The sequence below is a fragment of the Stylophora pistillata genome, chromosome 13, assembly GCF_964205215.1.
Source record: "Stylophora pistillata chromosome 13, jaStyPist1.2, whole genome shotgun sequence".
In the NCBI taxonomy this organism is placed as follows: Eukaryota; Metazoa; Cnidaria; class Anthozoa; order Scleractinia; family Pocilloporidae; genus Stylophora; species Stylophora pistillata.
In genome coordinates this window covers 15,880,549-15,886,614 of record NC_142531.1, presented here as the reverse complement: position 1 = coordinate 15,886,614, position 6,066 = coordinate 15,880,549, and the positions used below count along the sequence as shown (strand labels likewise).

At 42.3% G+C, this 6,066-nt stretch overlaps 1 pseudogene; it reads right to left on the bottom strand.

The window, feature by feature from the left end:
• Positions 1-214: 214 nt before the first annotated feature.
• On the bottom strand, positions 215-4,482 carry LOC148717839 (uncharacterized; annotated as a pseudogene).
• Between the last annotated feature and the right edge of the window lie 1,584 nt (positions 4,483-6,066).

Here is a 6,066-nt window from a genome sequence, read left to right as displayed (position 1 = left end):
TACGAGTATATCTGATTGGTCGAGAGGCACTTTCGAAATACATTTTACACCAAACAGAGGGCGTCAGTTATTACTCTTCAAAACCAAGTAAATATCAAGCTAGTGTTTATATTCAAGGTCGCAGATGGCCGCCTCAAATCATCAGCAACTGAGCAACTGGAAAGCCATAGCCACCTTCAAAAGTAGTTTAACAAATACCTACTATGACTGAATCTTACCTCTGCTTGCCAAAATCGAGCCCCACATCATCTTTGATCAGCGCAAACGAAGCCCACTCAGACACTTATGTAAAGCCGTTATTTCTCATCCACTTCATGGCCTGATGAAGAGACTCACTGGCAGTAACTCCTTCAGCAAGACGTTCGTAGAATTGTTTCATCAGCTGCTCTGTTGCTGAGTCTGGAATGGCCCAAAGTGCAACTAACACCGAGCGAGCACCAGATCCTAAGAATGCACGGGCAATTCCTATAACTCCCTCGGTTGTAATCTGTCCACTTCTACTGTGACAGCAGCTAAGTACTACCAGTTTGGCTCTGACTTTCACTCGGGACACATCAGCCGTGGTTAACGTATAAGCCTCCTTTGGCGGGATAGTGTTTGGACTGTTGGAAGTAGGAATGGGAGCGAGAGCAATTTCTCCTCTTTCGGCGTTACCATGGGCAGCAAAATGTATCAGGCTCACTGAACTTATCCTTTCAAGTACCGCCTGCTTCGTTGCTTCCTCCTCTACCAAAGGCAGAACGCCCACCACTTGTCCGACCATCTCCGCTTCCTTTCTAGCAACTGGCAATGGCAGCAGCCAATCAACCTTGGGATTGCGTATTATCAAGGCACCAGTGTTGCTGTGATAGTTCTCTGGACTGTCCTGAATGATCTTGAGTGTCGTCAAAGTAGGAATTACACGGATCCTACGAGTTTCCGAGAGGTATTTGGCTCCCTCCTTTTCACTCAGAGCAGCAAAGGGAACTTTGTACAAAGTGCGGTCAGGAACAATAATGACTTCCGGCTCCTCGAGCAAATCACAAACTGGGGCAATAAAGAGTTTGAAACACAACGATAGGCTTGAATTGACTTCCTCGTCCTCCTCCACAAGTCGAACCCTTGGGGAGCTCTTTTTCTCGTGGGGAGGAGGTTTTCTCTCAACCACATTTAAAGACCGATCTTCACAATCTTCAATCGGCAAGATACCAAGACTTCGAAAATTATCAGTCAAAAATTGACTCAAAGGCAAATCTTTGGGCAACCCAGCCTGATCGAGATTTACCTCTGGTGATATTCGTTTAAAATGAATGGCTCCACTTGTTCTCAAGATCCACAAATGCACGTATCTTTTAAAATAAGAAATGTAAAGACAACTACAGTTATTTTCCTTTCTTAAAATGTTTTCAATGCCAAACCAAGATTGTGGGTTAGCAGAGATGTGCGTTTCAACCGAGTACTTCTCTGCCATCAAGTCTGATAGGCCTCTAGCTCGACTTAACTCCTCGACCTAAAGAGCATCACGAGCATTTCCGGTGACAAAAAGCAAATGACAGCAGCTTGTAGGGAGCTCTTCCTGAGTCTTCAAGAAATGATGTCTTGAACTGATCATTGACGCCCAAGAAATATCTCAACTCTTCATACTTTTCAATGCATAGATGAAGATACGAAAGAGAGTCTTTTCTTTTATGTTGACATAAATACAACATGGCGTAACGTTTCAAAATCTCAAACTCTTTCCTTCTGTCTCCAAAATCTTTCGATATGAATAATGCTCTCTTCAAGCAGACTTTCGAAGCTTCATAATCTCCGAGAATTATAGAAACATATCCAAGGTCTGCAAGGGGTCCTGCTTCCCCTCCCTTATCACCAATTTCAGTTCTGATAACGAGCGCTTTTTCCAAATACTCATTAGCCTTGCAGTATTCTCCGACCAACGCAAACACAGTACCTAGGACTCCGTGGTCAGTTGCCTTTCCTTTTCTGTCGCCAATTTCCCATCTGATGGCAAGCGCTTTCTCGAGATACTCTTTAGCCTTGTCGTATTTCCCGGCCGTCCTAAACACAAAACCTGGGTTTTCGTAGTCAGTTGCCTCTCCTTTTCTGTCGCCAATTTTCATTCTGATGACAAGTGCTTTCTCGAGATACTCTTTAGCCGTGTCGTATTTCCCGAGCGACCGATACAGAGAACTTAGGTTTCCATAGCCAGCTGTCTCTCCTTTTCTGTCGCCAATTTCCGTATTGATGACAAGTGCTTTCTCGAGATACACTTTAGCCTTGTTGTATTCCCCGAGGGACCGAAACATAGTGCCTAGGTTCTCAAAGTCGGCTGCCTCACCTTTCTTGTAGCCAAATTTCGTGCTGATGGCAAGTGCTTTTTCGAGATACTCTTTGGCCTTGTGGTGTTTCCCGACCGACATAAACACAGTACCTAGGTTTCCGTTGTCAGTTGCCTCTCCTTTTCTGTCGCCAATTTCCGTTCTGATGACAAGCGCTTTCTCGAGATACTCTTTAGCCTTGTCGTATTTCCAGACCGACATCAGTTGCCTCTCCTTTCCTGTCGCCAATTTCTGTTCTGATGACAAGAGCTTTTTCAAGATACTCTTTAGCCTTGTCGTATTTCCAGAGCGACGTAAACACAGCACCTAGGTTTCCATAACATAATGCTTCTCCTCTTCTGTTCCAAATTTCAGTTTCGGTGATGAGTGCTTTCTCGAGATACTCTTTAGCCTTGTTGAATTGACCTAGCGAGTGAAACACAGTACCAAGGTTTCTGCAGTCGGCTGCCTTTCTTTCTCGGTCGCCAATTTCAATTCTGATGAGAAGCACTTTTTCGAGATACTCTTTGGCTTTGCAGTATTTCCCGACCGACATAAACACCATACCTAGGTTTCTGTAGTCAGTTGCCTCTCCCTTTCTGTCGCCAATTTCCGTTCTGATGACAAGCGCTTTCTCGAGATACTCTTTAGCCTTGTCGTTTTTCCCGAGCGACCGATACACAGAACCTAGCTTTCCATAGCCAGCTGCCTCTCTTTTTCTGTCGCCAATTTCCGTATTGATGACAAGCGCCTTCTCGAGATACCCTTTAGCCTTGTTGTATTCCCCGAGGGACTGAAACAGTACCTAGGTTCTCAAAGTCGGCTGCCTCTCCTTTCCTGTCGCCAATTTCCATTCTGATGACAAGTGCTTCTTCGAGATACTCTTTAGCCTTGTCGTATTTCCCGACCGATATAAACACAGTACCTAGGTTTCCGTAGTCAGTTGCCTCTCCTTTCCTGTCACCAATTTCCGTTCTGATGACAAGCGCTTTCTCGAGATACTCTTTAGCCTTGTCGTACTGCCCGAGCGACTGAAACACAGCACCAAGGTTTCCGTAGTCGGCTGCCTTTCCTTTTCTGTTGCCAATTTCAGTTCTTATGACAAGCGCTTTTTCGTGATACTCTTTTGCCGAGTCGAATTGTCCGAGCGACTAAAACACGTTACCTAGCTTTTCGTATACGGCTGCCTCTAATTCTCTATTGCCAATTTCTGTTCCGATGAGAAGTGCTTTTTCGAGATACTCTTTAGCCTTGTCGTACTTCCCGACCGACGTGAACAACAGTACCTAGGTTTCCGTAGTCAGCTGCTATTCCTCTTCTGTCACCAATTTCCGTTCTGATGACAAGCGCTCTTTCGAGATACTCTTTAGCCCTGTCGTATTTCCCGAGCGACTGATACACAGAACCTAGGTTACCATAGCCAGCTGCTTCTCCTTTTCTGTCACCAATTTCCGTATTGATGGCAAGCGCTTTTTTTCGATATTCTATGGCCTTATCGTATTGCCCGAGCGACATAGATAAAGTTCCTAGGTTTCCGTAGTCGGCTGCCTCCCCTTCTCTGTCCCCAAATTCACTTCTGATTAGAAGCGCTTTTTCGAGATACATTTTAGCTTTATCGTATTCACTAAGCGACTGAAGCAACGCTCCTAGCTTTCCGTAACAGGATCCCTGTCCTCTTTTGTCGCCAATTTTGGTTCTTATGGCAAGGGCTCTCTCAATATACTCTTTCGCTTTGAAGTTTTCGCTAAGTATTAAGAAGAAATATCCGAATCTTGCACAGGCGCTTGCTTCTCCAATTTTTTCACCAGTTTGTCTTTTTATATTTGCTGTTTTTTCATAAAGTTCTTTGGCTTCTATAAACCTGGTTTGACTCTCAACTATCTCTGCTACACCCTTGCTTATATCTCCTTCTTCTACTAAGTCAGCAGACTGGTTGCATAGGACAAGAAGTTTCCTGCCGTTCATTTCCGCATTTATGTTGTCGGAGATACGACGATAAGCGCAGAACAGAACTTTTTAGATGGCGCTGTAATGTAGTGAAATAAATTGCTCTTTACTGTTTTGGTTGGTGTTATTTAACAAAATCAAGCATTCACTGCACATCTCAATGGTTTTCTGAACTCGATCTGAATTTAGCAGGAACACAGCAACAGGTAAGGCTATGTTCACGGAAGTTATCATGGCTTCTACAGTTGGGCTTTCCATTGCCATCCTTTCCTGATACTTTATCCAAATTAGGGAAACATCACTTTTAGTAACACAAGTTAACTAATGATTAGATAATCTGGATTAGTTATAAGTCACTACGAACAGGAAGTTATATATGAACTTGAAAAAAACAGGTTGGGTCGATTACTTTCAGTACCGAGCTAAAAAATGTGTTAGAATTCACAATATCGACTAAATTAAGAAATAAGTGGTATATTGGTAAAACTGGAGAAATCAATTGATCATATTTGTTGAAACTTGTAATATGACCTTGGCCAAACATTGTTTGGAAACGGACTCTGTGTATGACTGTCACGCTGTAAAAGTGAATTGTTATCCAAGTAGTTTTTGATCTAGCTTTTTCGTTCTTTGATCTGATCACTTGATATAAAAAAGAAAAAAGCAGGAAGCGCGCTTACGTTTGACTGATCATCACGTGTCGGGGGTCGCGCCATCAAGAAAGGGGGTTTGAAAGGTCGCGGGTTTCTTAAAAAACAAAAAGGACTGATAAAACTATTCTTACAACTCGCCTGGTATTTTGTTAAATGACAAAATTTGAAAAAAAAAATAGTTGTTCTAGCAGTTTATCACCAAGTAATGAGCTTACTTATCAGCTGAATATGGATAAAAACGAATCTATTCGTAGCTTTTTCCATAATAATGGTAATAATAAGACATTTATAGAGCGCCCTTTCCCATGGGTCTAAAGGCGCTATTTACAAAGCCACAGTTCAAAAATAGGTACAATGAATTTATGAAGTTCATATATTTTGAACTGCGGTATTAGGTACGTATGATGCACGATCCTCGCAGTAGAGAGCGCTATTTATGCAATAGCGAAAATCAGACCTGAAAAAAATCAGGCCTGTACGGGATTCGAACCACTGACCTCTGCGATACTAGTGCAGCGCTCTACCAATTGAGCTAACAAGCCAACTGGGAGCAGGCCGTTAAGTTGATTCGTAATAAACCCGTGATGATAAATCAGATACAATGAATATATGAAGTTCATATATTTTGAACTGCGGTATTAGGTACCTATGATGCACGATCCTCGCAGTAGAGAGCGCTATTTATGCAATAGCGAAAATCAGACCTCACAAGCCTGATTTTTTTCAGGTCTGATTTTCTCTATTGCATAAATAGCGCTCTCTACTGCGATGATCTAACATCATACGTAAGTTCAAAAATAGTTTAAAATAATAAAAATTAGTTAAGATTATAAAACACCAAGATTATTTCATGAATTTAACAAGCACATGTAAAAAGGGCAGTTTTAAAGTGCACCTACACCCAAAAAATTTTTTTCGCTTAACGAAGTAAGCTTATTTTTTTGAGTATTTCTGCGCAAAAATTTTTTTATTTGCTCAAATCTTCAATTTTCTATGCCCAGTCAAAATACGGAAAATCGGCCGCCATCTTGCCCCACGACCGAGTTTAAAGAGGAATGGCTCTAGTGGGTAATGTGACGTCAAATCGAGAACACGAAAGTCTGCATTTCACACATTTTCACTTGTTTGGGAAGGTTGTAGTCGATAATTGTCCGAAAATATGCCGACTA